The 14,323-nt window shown below is 50.8% G+C and overlaps 1 long non-coding RNA gene across 2 annotated transcripts; it reads left to right on the top strand.

Moving 5' to 3' along the window:
* The first annotated feature begins 1,012 nt into the window (after window positions 1–1,012).
* Window positions 1,013–13,798, top strand: LOC116663104. Of its 2 annotated transcripts, XR_004319156.1 has the most exons (3): window positions 1,013–1,739; window positions 2,028–3,120; window positions 12,448–13,798. It is a non-coding gene; the product is annotated as an uncharacterized LOC116663104 (long non-coding RNA). The 2 variants fall into 2 exon arrangements; XR_004319155.1 differs by having other exon boundaries at window positions 1,013–3,120.
* The last annotated feature ends 525 nt before the right edge of the window (window positions 13,799–14,323 follow it).

Raw genomic sequence — 14,323 nt, 5'->3', positions numbered from 1 at the left:
AGAGAGGGACACAGAGAGGGAGTCACACAGAGAGAAAGACAGAAAGGGCTGGGGGGGATGGGGTGGGAGTGGGGTGAGAGAGAAAGTCTCTAGCCAAATGCGGGAGACTTGGCAGTCCCACGGCAGCAGCCGGGCCAGGCAGAAACTGCACTTGCTGTGTCTAGTCTATTGTTGTCTGGGGGGGGGGGGGTTGTTTGTTTGTTTTGTTGTTTGGCCTCTTTGTCTCTTTTGTTCCAAGCAGTTAGTTTGCTTCTTTCCCAGACACTGGGCTGATGGAAGAGCTTTATGGATTTTTCTTAAAGGGACAGGATTAGCTAGTTTACCAGCATTAGTGACTTCTCAGTCCTAACCAGTTTCTGCCTAAATGACTGGTTTATTTTTTTTTCAAGGATCATATTAAGAACGGAGAGTCAGTGTTTATGCTGCTTTTTTTGTGCCTGATTAACAAGAGTGAACTGGTCAATTGCACCCGCCCCAGTCTCCCCCTTCCTCCAGGATTGCGAGAGGGAGAAGGAAAGACAAAAAGGAGGACAAAATCCTACAAATAAAAGTATTGGGGAACATACCTAAATGACTCTAAGCACATTGGGAAATGTTCTACTTTTTTAAAACCTAAGCATCAAGATTAGAAATATAAACTCAAGGCTTTAAATAATCAGCAGAAGAAGGGGCTGTGAAGGAAGAATGGCGGCTGGGTCACCCCTCCCCTGACACGGCCAAGGCTGCCCGCTCCCTCGGCCTCACGCTGGGGGCTTTTCCCAGGCTCCATCCCAGAAGATAAACAGCACAGTCGTCCAGCTCTGGGAGCCTGTCCTGGGTCACTCCCAACCCCCTCCTCGGCCTTCCTGAAAGGAAATGACCGTCCGCACACTCAGGCAGCTGAGGTGCCAGTGCCACTAGGCTGAGCGCAGAGTTACTTTCCATTCATCCGAGGGGAGGTAGGGGAAAGGGGTATCCTGCAAGCCTTTCGCTTCTTTGTTTCCACAGAGCCTCCCAGCTTCCTGTCCTCCTAGGAACTTAAACAGATTTTGGTCTATAGCAGACAGCGTCTGAAGGAAGTGAAAATTTTAAAACACTCCCAAATTCATCGACCTTCGGATTTCAATTCCTCTCTAGTCCTGCCGCCCACAAAGCCCAGCCAGCTCTTTTTCTTAATCTTATGTTTCTCCTCTCTTCTCCTGCCTTAAAAATCTCCCAGTGAAATCTAGGGTGCACGAGATTAAATAAATACCGCCCTAGGGCCATAGGAAGGGGAGGTAGGGTAGAGATGGCAAAGGGAAGTGGGGGGTCCTTTGTGAATGGATTCTTTATACTCAAAGCAAACGCAGACCAGAGTGGACGCTTCCGCCCTCCGAAGTGTGGGTGGGTACCGCTGGCGCTGGGGGGTGAGGGTGCTTCTCCTCCTCCCCGCCCTTGAGGAATTTGGGACTTAAAAGACAGACAGTTCTGTCAACTGCTCAGACTTGGGGGTGGGAGGGTGCGGAGTTAGGCAGCGGGACTGCTCACACCCACAACTTCGTCCACTGCCCTCCTCCTCTACCTCAGATGTTCTCCTCGCCTCCCCCACTCCTTTTTAAAAGCCGCCTCAGGGGTCTCCCAGACATCTTCGCTTTGTGGTTTTGCGTCTACTGTGGTGCCATCTGAATAGGCCTCTCTAGTCCAGGCCGCCCTCCGCTGGGCTTTCTCCAGCACAGCCTTGGTGGCAATGCGGGCCAAAGCGTGCAGGGACCAGCCCAGGGGTGAGGAGCCGAGGGGGCAAGGAAGTGGGACCTGGGTCCGGGCGGCCCAGCCCTAGCGGGGCCTGTTCGAGGCGCTGCCCGGAGGGAGCACTGAGAACGCGGGGCAGGTGTTCCCTGAGGGCAGGGAGGGCAAAGGGAGGACATGGTGGGGGCAGGTTTCTGCCGTTCCCCTGGGGAGGCATTTGTAGCTACCTTTGCTTTGGGTAGACGGTTCACATCCGTTGTCACACGAGGTGAGGGACATCTCCCTAACCTTGAGCGTCAGGGAAACTTGATTCTGCTGCCCAGGACGCCGGCGCAGCTGGGTTGAACGAACCCTTTAGCTCCTACGGACATCGCGCAGGGCAGGCGTCGTCTGCCGCTGACGACAGGAACACATCCGGCACGTGTAAGGATCAAGGCAAAGTGCTGGCTCTGACCCTGGCGGGGTCAAGTCCAGCCCCCGGCCCAATCCGGCGGGGTTCAGAAACTCCCGGAGACCCCAGGCCCGGGAGTCCGCGCGGACCGCGGCGGAGTTTTTCCCTACCCCGCGTGCCGCGCGGCAGCGCACCCGGGGATCCGGTTTCGTCCCGTTGACTTGTTGGTTTGAAAGTTGAAACCCTGGGGTAGTTAAGGCTGGACGCAAAACTCTCCAACCCCGCTAATCCTAGACAAAATAAAAACATAAGCGTCCACAAACCAAATTTTGGTCACTTTCTGTGGGGGTCGCCTGGTGGGGAACACGTCGCTGCGGGACCTGGAGGGAGGTGTACTTTCTACCTCGAATTCCCTGTGTGTGGGAAGATGTCGAGAAGGTATTGGAAGGGGGTCTTCCCTATGGTGCCTATTCCGGTCTCCGAAACAGGTATTAAAAAAAACCCACCAAAAACCCAACCAACCAAACAAAAAAAACCCGGAATGGGCTGCATCTGCAGCTCTGGTGGGGGTGGGGGCGGAGGGGTGCATAGGAGGCTCATCTTGAGGCCAAGCTCCGGCACGAATTTGCCGCACACCAGGACCGAGGGTCTCCCAGGGAGATGAAACCCAGCAGGAGAAATCAGGGCCTGGGAGCCCCTGGCCCCACTCAGGAGACAACCCGCCCGGCGCGAAGGATGAGTTTTCCGAATCCCACACGAGGAAACTGGAAGGCAGGCAGACGCTCAAGCCTCCAACAGGGTGGAATCGCAAAGAAAAAAAAAGTTTAAAAAGAAAGAAAGAAAGAAAAAACTAAATTTGAACAAAACTAAACTACAAGCCCGCAGGTCCCAGCGCCGCAAACGAGGTGGGGGAGGAGGGGGCGGGAACGGCCCAGGCGCAGAGAGTGGGGGATGCGGAACGAACTCCGTCCCCTGCAGAGTCGGTGCCTTCGGGGGCTCCACCGCCGCGCGCTCCCACTCGCCAGGTTTGGACTCACTGGGGAGGCCGAAGGTGGGAGGGAGAGGAGAGAAGAATAGGTGGAGAGGGCAGAGGGGTTCTTTTTCTCCTCCTGCCAGCGCCAGCCGAGGCTAACTTGAGTTGGCAAAGCTCGGGAAAACTTCGGAAAGTTTAGGTTAGCAGTGGAGGCGCAGGGCAAGCAAGCTGTGCTGGAGTAGGCGTTGGGGAACTGGCTGGGTGCTACTGGGAGGCCAGGTCCTGAGGCGTTTAAAGATCCAAGTCTCCCGGGTCAGGGCCGTCCAAGGCCCCAGAGGCTTCGAGAGGCCAGTGACCGTGGAGAGCCTGAGGACGTTTCTCTGAGACAGACCAGACAGAGCCGGGAGTTTAGCGGTTTGTGTTGATGCGGAAAACACTACTCCGCGAAGGCTCAGAGCAGCAGCGGGAAACACTTGTCTGCCAAGGCGGGATTAGATCTGTGGGCTCAAGGGCTTGGTCCCCCACCTTTCCCCACCCAGCCAAGGCCGTGCGCGCGCCAGGGATCTTTTGGGCGATGCGCGCACGGTTTCCAGTCGCACGCCGGACCTCCGCGCACCACGTGTGCCCACGGCCTCAGGCGGGGATGTTTGGGAGAAAGCCCCCCGAAGGGGAGGGGGCCGTGAGCCAGGATCCGGCTTCTGCGACATCCCAACCAGCTCATCCTTGCTGGAGGCAGGACGCAGTAGCCCAACCCAACTTCTCCTTGCGTCCTGGGAAGAAAGTGTGGTGCGCTCGCTGGCGCGCGAGGCCGCCGCCGCCCATTCCACACAGGGCCTGGCATTCTGCTTTTCCTCACTGCGCACCAGGGAAAGGCATAACTCAATTATATCATCCAAGTGCAACACAGCCTTTTCCTCTTTTGCTGTAGAGCCTAGGACGTTTCGAAAGGGAATCTCCCAATTCTCAAATAAATACCTATCGCTCTCAAGCCGAGCTGGGTTCTATAGTAACTACCGGAGGGAAAAAAAAGAATCCAAGTCGGATGTGAATTTACAGCCCGAAGCGGCTTATTTAGACTCATTGAGTGCCGTTCCAAAACGGCACAGCTCGCGCTATTTCGAGAGAAGTTGGAGACTGGAGAGAAAACCGAGTTATTTAAAGTGATTCCCAGAACGCGACTTTTCCTTCCCCGGCTCCCTAGGTGACTACGTCTGAGCTCCAGCTAAACGTGCCCTGGGCGGCCCAGCCTTTGATATTTAAGCCTGGCCAGCTCTCCGGCCAAACTACCTGTTGGGAGAGCCCGCAGCCTACGCTTTCGGCCCTCCTTTCCCCTGTGTAATCCTGGCAGCGATGGGATGGTTCTGGGGTTGGCACGGGAAGCGGGAGGACCGAAGAGCCGGGAGCAGCGCTGCTCCTGGCAGTCCCCAGCGAACTGCGCCCCGCGTCTGCTCGCTTTTGGGGAACTGGAAATAGCCCCCAGTACACCGTGCGGGGACCCTGGCTAGCACGGATGGGCCCAAACGCCGCACGATTCTCTAAATTCGGAAACCACGAAACCGTGCCGTTTGTGCCGGCACTTCGGTGCAAGTCTAACTTTAAAAAACAAAAAGCCTCCTGGCGGCTTCCTAGGCGTCCACCCCCACCCTACACTCCAACACCCCGCACTTTTCCCTGCACCAAAATTCACTTTACTACTTCTTGAAATTCAGAAAACTCCGCCGACGCTTGGACGCGCTGCAACCCAGAGGCTGCTTTAAGCTCTTGCAGGAGTTGCTTGAGGGAAATCACTCCATTCTTGCGAGCGGAGTCTGTATTTTTTAAACAGCCTAACTGGATGAGGGAGCGGACCTGGGAAGGACAATTTGAGCAGACTTTGTATCCTGTTGGAGGAAATTTCGGAGACTGGGGACAGAGGGCTTGTCTGTCACACGAACCGGCGGGAAGGACACTTCAGGCCGGGCCCTGGGGCTGGAAGTCTCACTTGGGAAGCACACAGTCCGAGTCTAGCGCGCGCGTTTAATAACATTCTTTCCGGCAAACTCTCCAACAGATCCCGCCCTGACTTTTTAAAGTGGGGTGGTTGTGGAGACACACTCTGGGCTAAACCGGGAAAATTTCCCGCAGACGCGGAAAGCAGTCGCGTTGTGTCTTCGATGCGGGTTTCTGCTTTTTGATAGCTAACCCCACTCCGTTTGGGGAGAAGTGGAATTTGGGAGAGCCCCTATGGAGGGGCCCGTTTGGGGTTGGAGGGGGCGGAAAGACTTTCGCTGTAGCTCGGGGGAAAGCGGCGCTTGATTTCTCGGCGCACGCGCTTACATCCCCCACGGTCACAAAGCCCTCGGCTGAAAACGAAATGGGACCAAATATTAGGCGACTGCAGGGATGGAGGCGGGTAATCCTCATCCTGTTTAAGATACTCGTTTTGACAGCGAAGATTGAGGGGCTACGCAGAAGAACGAGAATTTATTCATGAGAATTTATTGCGCAGGGACGGGAGTTGAGACTTCGAACCTAAAAGACAGCTCAGAACGTTTCCCGCGTCGCAGTCTGTTTTTATGATCCTGGCAATATTAGCCTGTTCGGCCCTTAAGTCACACCCTTAGTCCCAGACCTTAGTGGCTTTTCCCTTCCCCGTACGCCTTCCTGTGCCCACTCATCTCTGCTTCGTGTTGCTCAGGACCTTAGGGCGTCTGGAACAGCTCTTGCAAACTTGCCTTTCTCTGGGCGCACACGCAGCGGCGGGCTCTCCCCGCGCGGCAGCTCGGCCGCCCGGGACCCCTCGGGGGCCTGGGAAACCCAGCCTATTCTCCAGCCCTCAACCTCGGCGCTCCTGTTCTATTTCAGTTCAATCCCAGGGGCACGGACCCAAGGATAATAAACAATGCTGCTTATTAGAGATACAAACGGGCGCAGAAAAGAACCACGCGGAAAAGCAAGCGCAGAAAGCATTTTAACAAGTGGCCAGACATTCAGAATTGCTTTTGAAAGTGACTTGTAATGTACAACAGAAAGCATCTCAAAACACTGAAGTTCGCAGAATATAGGTTTGTCAAAGTATGATGATTGGAGCAGTCCTTAATTATTTGGTTTTGCCTCTGGAAGTCAGGCAGCGTTGCTGCTACCTGCCCAAGCCTCTCTACCCGCCCATCGCTAGGCCTCATAAAAAAGGGAGGGATCCTCCTGGTGTGGGCATACTTTGGTACCGTTACTCCAGATACCACGAGAACTGAAAACACTGCCTTCCCTTTAGGCAGTGACAACATGGGCTTTGGGGGGAGATGTCATTGTAACAGGCGTGGCCAGATAATTCAGAGATATGAAAAAATCTACTTTAAAAAAATACAAAAGGAGATACCTTTTGAGTGATGACCGCAATAATGGGGGCTGGGGATTCCTCCTGGGGTGCGGGTAAAACCGTTTTCTGCCCTGCCTGATGGCCTTGGGGAAGGGCCTCCCATCTGCTCTGAACACCCCCTTACAATGTCAGAAAATCTTCCTGCCTGCAAATATTGGCAGGACGCTGCTACAACAGGCGGTGCTGCTTTAAATAGGAAGAAGACCGCAGGGTGAATAAAGTCTCAACCTTCCTACCCACCATACTACCTGCCTCCCATCCCCAGAGGCCCAGCACTGGCAAAGGAAACTAAAAGGAAAACCTCTGATTCTGAGCTGGCGGGAAATGAATCAGTGTGTGTTCCAGGAACAAATCTCTATTGGATTCTCATATGCTAGGGTGCCCCAGAACAGGTCTCCCCAAGCCAGCTGCTGAAGTTTCAGTGTCTGAGCATCTGCACCTTCTATGACCCAGTCTCCCCACTTTTGTTGTTGTTGTGGTTCAGTTAATACTGGAAGAAACTTCAGACGTGTTTTAGTTCAATTCTACTGGGCAGTTCTGCTTCTGATTGTACTAAGGGGAGGGTCTAGACTCACCAAGACTAACTCTATGCTCTACACAGAACTCTCAGCCTAGGGGATGGGACTGGGACTGGGGCTGGCTCTGGCTGGGCCGGGGGCCCTGGCCCTGAATTACACTCTCTCTGCCAGCCAAGGGTATCTCTTTTGTCAGGGAATAATCATGGTGCCAGCACTACCCAAGGAACAGTCTAAACTGTGTTTTCCCATCCTCCCTATTCCCCAAGCTAATGGCTAACAGTGTTCATGCATTTTTGTTTCCTAATTTAATTTCTATATTATTTTAGAACTTGTTCAGCTGTCTCCGACCCTTTCTGCCTACCCTTGTTGACAACTTTCAGGAAGGGTTTTGGCCTGATGAACTCAAGCTTGAACAGCCTCCTTTGCAAAGTCTGTGGCTGGATTTTAGCAGGTGCCTCAGTCACTGGGTTGTGAGCTCTGCTCTGTCCTTCCCACAATTTTCCAAATCAACTGGCCTGTATTTTGTAATTTTACACACTAAACCAAGGCTTAGAGAAAGCACTTACTTGAGCAGAGTCTGCATCAGACCCCAGGTTTCTTGATTGGAAGTCCATTTGCTCAGTTTTGAGGGTGGTGCGATAGCTAATAATAAACTACCGTTCAGGAAGCATCAGCTCCGTGCCAGACCACGTGCCATGCCAGACACTTTACATAAGTCGTCATTACAGCAACTCTAAAGAGCATCATTAGCCCCAATAAAAATTTAAAAATAAAATTATGAAAGTAATAATATGCATAAACCAAAATACTTCAGATAATACAAACGGACATAAAATGAAAGTAAAAGTCTTCTGCCCTTCCCCCTGCACCCCCAGAATAACATTGACCTTTTTGGCCCTTTAGTACTCTCTCTGTGTCTGATAGACCTTATTGTTACTTTCTGAGTGAGGACAGGGAGTCACATCAGGCCACCTGGCTGTGGCTACCTGTCTCCAGGCTCGGCACTTTCATTCTCTGACATCAGCTAAGGTGAGTGGGGAGAAAACGGAAGTGATAGAGCCCCTAGAGAAAAAGAAGGATGAGGTCAGAGTTAACATCACCGCTTCCTTTCGTCTCCTCCTGCCCCTTCCTGGCTCCCACTAATGCTACAGTTTTCAGGAGCCAAGACCATAGGCTCTCTTGGTGCAGATACCCTGATGACCATTTGTGACAGCAGTTGGACAAACAGCTCTTCTCAGGCCCCTGTCACCTGAGTACTGTCACCCAAGTGCTGCCTCCACCCTGTACCAGCTCCAGGACTGGGGCAAACCTCTCTGGCTTTCGGTTTCCCTGTCTGTCTCTGGGGGTTGTTGCGAGGCTACAGTGAGAGACAGGGAAAATGCCATGTGAACTCAGGTCCTCTCGATGCAAACAGAGTAGCTGCCTTTCAAAGGCCTGTATAGGGCCCTAATGCCCCAGCCACTGGGAACGGTGGGTTTTTAGGGTTCTCTGCAAAAGGATGTGTTTTGGGGACTTGAGGGTTAGCATTCTGTGTGTGTTGTGCCTCTCGGGGCAGGGCTAGAAGTGCGTCTTCAAGGAGAAGGGGTTGTTCATTTATCCATAAAAGTTGGGGGTCTTTGGAATCAGAGGTTTGGGGGAATGTGAGTGGATTTCTTCCTGCTGGACAACAGACGGAGCCAAGCTGGGGGGGGGGGGGGTCAGAGGACACCGTTATCCTGCTTGGGATGCACAGTGGGCTGGAAAGAGGTGTGGCTGAGAGGATGCTGCAGCCTGTCCTCTGGGTAGGTGTCTACCTCCAAAGGCTGATCTTAGATGATTCAGGGGCAGGGGTGGTGATGAGGGTGAATGATTGTCAGGGGGAAGGGGCGGGGGGGGGTGTGCATGAGCTTTCCAGAACAAGACATTTCATTAGTTTGTTAGTTATTATTTTTTGAGTAGAAGGGGAGGTGGTGTTAGAGAATATATGTGATCATTCTTCCAGGAGCTAGTCCTGTACTTAAGGCTGCTTCATTCTGGAAGACTCTTTAGAAACATCCTGAATTGAGGGGCCTCCCAGTGAGAGCCACTGATAGGCTGGGGCCACGGTCTCCTAAGCTTTGCAGAGGAAGAGCAGCTGGGGAGGGGCTGGTGCCTCTGAGAAGCCCTTCCAGGAACAGGCTGGGTGCCTTGTAACAAGCACCAATCTGAGAAGAGACGGAGGGACACTGTGAGCATTAGGGAGGAAGAAGGAAACGGTTTTAAGATGAATGAAGGGGGCCAGGGAGGGGGCTGGTCCGGAGAGAAACCGGGAAAGGAGGGAAAGTCTGATTTTCGTGGAGGCCCAGCCAGGCTTCAGAGCCTGCTTTCAACGACTGTGTCAGGACAAAGGCTGCTGCGCCCCCTGGTGTCAGGCTGGCGGTCGGCGCCGGCGCGCTGCAGCGGGGACCCACGGGCAGCCAGACCCAGGGACCAGCTGGAAAAGCCGGTGGGCCAGATGCCTTTTCTTCTGTTTACTGAGGAAGCTGAAGTTGAAATAGCCCTTGCTTTCTCAACTCTGCAGTCTAAAGAGAGATTCTGGTATGAAGAGCGGGTGTTGTGGTTTTTGCGTGCAATTTAGACCGACAGGACAGTGCCTGTTTAGGAGGACCCTGGTGTGGTGGGAACTGCACGGGCCTGGGAGAAAAGATCTGCATTTTAGGTGGGCTGGTGGGCTGGGGAGAGTCATTAAAATTTAAGAATCTCCCTTTCCCTGTCTTAACACAAAAGGGGTTACAGTAAGATGTTCTGTAGTTTGTTTGTTTTTTCCCAATAATTATTGGGGTTTATGAAATAATCATTCCTCTTTTTCCAGAGCCTGGCACATTTGACATTATTTTTTTTCTATTTACACACAGACACAAATGTTATATGTTTCAGCATCGTGAGTTCCCTGATTCTGAGCAAAGATTTTTGTGGCCCCTTTCCTTTTAAAAATAGAAAATAATCCTCTTTTCATCACAGAAGCCATCCCCTCCACCTTCTGTGGAGCCTCCTGCGAAAAGCAGCAGAGTGAACGCAGGTCTTTAGTCTCTGCTCTGTTTCTTTTAAAAATAAAGCACTGAAGTGTTGTGCTGGAAATTATGCTACTAAGTGTTACATGTGGTAGGTGTGAATATATGTTTCAATAGTTCCAGGCACAAGACCAAAAACTTCCCCAGAATTAGCAGAATTTTCAGCTATAATCTGGCTAACATGTCTGCAAATAGGTACAAAGACCAATTTGGGAGTGTGCGGCCTCCAAGGAGCTGTATAGTTGGGTTTCCGTTGAAATTTGGGGCCATCCCTTGTACGGTCCGGTGACTTTAAGTAGGCTGAGCCCCAGGAATAGTTCCCCTCCCCTAAAACCTGCAGCGTCTAGTCTCTGAAATGAGTAGTCAGTTACACCCCACGGCAATTTCTTTTCTCTGTAGAATGGGTCCATTTTCATTTTTGTTTTTACGAAACTGATGGTAGCACTGCAAATGATCCCCTGAGTGGCAACCTTAGTTTTGCAGATGTGGAGGGAGCGTGCAGCCATTGTCCCGTTGTAGACAGTGTCACTGTTCCATACGCTACATGGAGGACCAGATCCACCTACTTGAGAGAGGGGAACCAGGAGGAAGAATAGCAGCCAAGACAAGACGGCGGATGACAAGGGCTGAAGACAGGGCTAGCGCCGTGACTGGGAGCACTGAGCCCCCTCGAGAGCGAAGAGCTGTGACCCGCTGCATTGTGTGGTGTCCCTCCAAAATTCGTATGTTGGAGCCCTAGCCCCCAGTGCCTCAGAATGTGACTCTGTTTGGAGATAGGACCTTTAAAGATGTCGTTCAAAGGAAGTCACTGGGGTGGGCTCCCATCCAACATGCCTGTGAGGTCCTCATAAGAAGAGGAGAGGAGGGCACAGACGGGCCAGAGCGAAGACCATATGAAGACACTGAGAAGGCGAGCTCAAGATCGAGACCTTAGGGAAAAGCAGTCCTACCGACACCTTGGTCTCGACACCTCTAGCTCCACAATTGTGAGAACACAAATTTCTGTCATTTAAGTCGCTCCACCTGCAGTACTTGGTCGTGGTGGCCCTCGTGAACGAAAATAAGGGGCAACTCAGCACCAGTCAACTTTGTGCTCCATTGCGGGGTGCAAACCTAGCGGCGCCAAATGTTTCTAGTTGTCAAGAGAGGTTAAGAATCTTTTGCTTTGTAACTGCAGGCAGCAGGGCTGGCTTTACAGACGCGCAACCTGTGTAGTCATGTCGGACCCCTTGTGTGATGAGAAAGGGCTTCCATGCTCGGTTTGATGTGAAATTCTTAAACTTTGAACAAGTGGCCTGCACGTTTGTGCTGCACTGGCCGCCACAAACTATGTAGCCGGTCCCTGTCCACGACTAACACAAATTTTAAATCAAGTGCTGGTTAAGAGTGTGGGGACCGAAACACCGTGTGTCGGAGGCTGAGTGGAGCATGGGACACAGGGGTGAACCTTCTGTTGCTAACTGGCTTCAGATTTCCCATTCCCCGAGAATCCCCGGGAGGGATGGAGCCTACAGGGGTTCTGGGGGTGGGAGGAAAGGCAGAGATATTTCCCAGGTATGATTCCCAGAGATTCTGCATGAGCTAGAGTGGCCCTAACCAACAACAACAAAAACAAAAATTCAGGGATGGGCCATCAGAACCTCACAATAAGAATATGCTGAGGAAAGGCCCAGCAAGAAGAATTAAGTGTCTGGTTTGGGGTGGGGGGCTGGGTTGGGCCTTCCCTGTGCCTGATGCTGGAGACTCTCCCAGAGCCATCCCCCCAAGGCACCGACTTGAGAGTTCTGGGCCCCTGGGACCGATGACGTTCCCCAGGATGACCAGCAGGACCCCCCCGCCAGGGGCAGTGCAGCTCCCTGTCCAAGCAACATGGAGACGCAGCAAGCGACAAAGTGAGAGGGACCGGCTAGACTTCAGTTTTTGGCCTGCAGTTCGAGAGCAGGGCTCTTTCTCCTTCGGGCTGAGCCAGACCCGAGATTCTGGAGGGTCCCCAGCTGGGCTGGGTCAGCAGGGCTGAGCTGCAGGAGGGAAGCCCGGGCTGCCTGTTTCACGGTGGACCTGAGCACACAGCTGTACACGCACGGGATTGTTCAGGGTCATGGCGCCCGCCGTGCTGGCTGCCTCTCACTGGGAAGGGAAATTGTTGCCCCTGGCGAAAGGAACATCAGTCATCAGGGAGCAGAGTCCTGGGGACATTCTGGAGAGATCCTGTTTTTAAGGATATGCACTGATTTATAGAAGCTCCCTGAAAATATTATAGCGGAATGTTTGGTCAGGAGGTCTGCTTTTCTAGTTCTATTTCTGCCCAGGACTGGCTAACTGGGGAGTGTAAATTTTAAAAGAAGTAATTTCTTATGCACATTTATGCAAACTCCCTCGGGGGAAATGAGTGAAAGACTGTTTGAGACACTGAACTTCTTGGAAGAAAGTTGCTCTGTAAATTAATATAGAACTTTTTTTCGCCCCCCTCATGGCAGGTCTGTAGGACACTCTGAAGAACTCTCCATCATGCAAAGGAGAAAATGCAGCTCTCTACTGGCCTCTGTCAGAGAAGCTAAAAATTTCCCTCTCTTTCCTGCAAGTTTTCCAAACCCCATGACTCTGATTTCCAGGTCATAGAGTAAGGTTTTATTTTTATTATTCTTTATACTTGGCATATGAGGAGCACCTGAAATGGCATTGGGATGGACTGATTATTATGAGCCTACTGTGGGCAAGGCCAGGCTTTGGTTGTGACAGAGGAAATTCAGTTACACCTGCTCAGCGATCTGTGGACCCCAAGTCAGGTCCTATGTCCTTCTGACGAACAGTGCCCTCCTCTGCCCTGGAGTTGTTGAGCTGACTCTTCCTTTGGGCCGAATGAGTCCCAGGATTCTTAAGGGGTTGGGGTAGTGGCCCAATATTTAAGAGGACTGGAATTCTATGTGGCCATTTCTGCATTTCATTCCTAAACAGTAGTTCCCTGAAGCATGTGGAAAATAAGAAACCTTGCTAAAAATGTTAACTTAAAAGACGGCTGGTTTAAGAGAAATGAAAACTACATCCATATAAAAACTTGTCCTCAAATGCTCCCAGCAGCATTATTCATAATAGCCAAAAAGGAGAAACAATTCAAATGTCCACCAACTTAATGAACAGAAAAACAACATGCGGTATATCCATACAATGGAATACTATTTGGCAATAAAAAGGAAAGAAACATCAATACATGCTACAACAGTGTTGAACCTTGAACTGTTACGCTAAATGAGAGAAGCCAGTCACAAAGGAGCACATATTGTACGATTCTGTTTACATGAAATTCCCAGACTAGACAAATCTACAGAGACAGAAAATACACTAGTGGTCACCAAGGGCTATAGGTCAGAGTGGAGGCACTGTAAGATGACAGTCAAGTGGGTTAGAGTTTCTGTGGGGGGGTGATGAAAATACTCTAAAATTAATTGTGGTGAAGGTTGAACAACTCTGTGACTGTACCAAAAAACATCGAATTTTGCACTTTAAATGGGTAAATTGCATGGTGTGCAAATTATCTCTCAATAAAGCTGTTTTTTTTTTTAAATGATACTCTAAAAAAGACCTTTGGTTTATGTATTTTTCTGAAGCCGATCGCCTTGGAGTAAATGTGTCCAGGCTTAAAAACAGATTGTATGAACGAAGTAAAATGAGGGTGTGTATAGTGGTTTATCTCTTAGGTGGAGAGAATGATTTACAGAAACGTGCGTAGCCACAATACTTGTACCTGAAAGTGTTTTGTACTTCGCTGAAAATTTTTTTCCCTAAGCTTGAAATCATTAATATCTAACAGGTATAAACAATGCTGTGGAAGTGGCTTTGTTGTTTTGGTCTTTTCCATATTTCTTTCTCTTTCTTCACTAGTAGCACCCCGATTTTGTCTAAAAGGAACCATCCGCCTCATTTTCAGTCCTTGCGGTTTGCACGTTGCTGCCCGTTTGCCTTAGGCTCTGTGACTCTGCCCTGAACAATTAGCGAATTCTATCCACTGGTGTTGGAGTTGGCTCACACCTGCTCATCTGAACCCAAAGGTAAATTTTCAGGAATTTAGTGAGTCAGTTGTTAAACATCATCACCATTAAAATTTAAAGTGCATAAATGCATAATTAAATAAATTATATTTAAAACAAAGTTATTAGGTACTCGAAACTCATCACTTCCTAATTACTTGAATACATTTTACTATTATCCATGCTCTGGAGGCTACTTACATCTATTGGATCTGGATGGTGGAAATACAATATAACAGACTGCTACTGTGTGTCTTTTCTCAACTTCGTGTTCAGTGACTTCCTGTTAGCAGCATGAAATTGGACATGGTGGGAGTATTTATACTAC

This window comes from Camelus ferus, chromosome 4 (genome assembly GCF_009834535.1).
Source record: "Camelus ferus isolate YT-003-E chromosome 4, BCGSAC_Cfer_1.0, whole genome shotgun sequence".
NCBI classification, from domain to species: domain Eukaryota; kingdom Metazoa; phylum Chordata; class Mammalia; order Artiodactyla; family Camelidae; genus Camelus; species Camelus ferus.
This window is presented reverse-complemented; position numbering and strand designations above follow the sequence as displayed.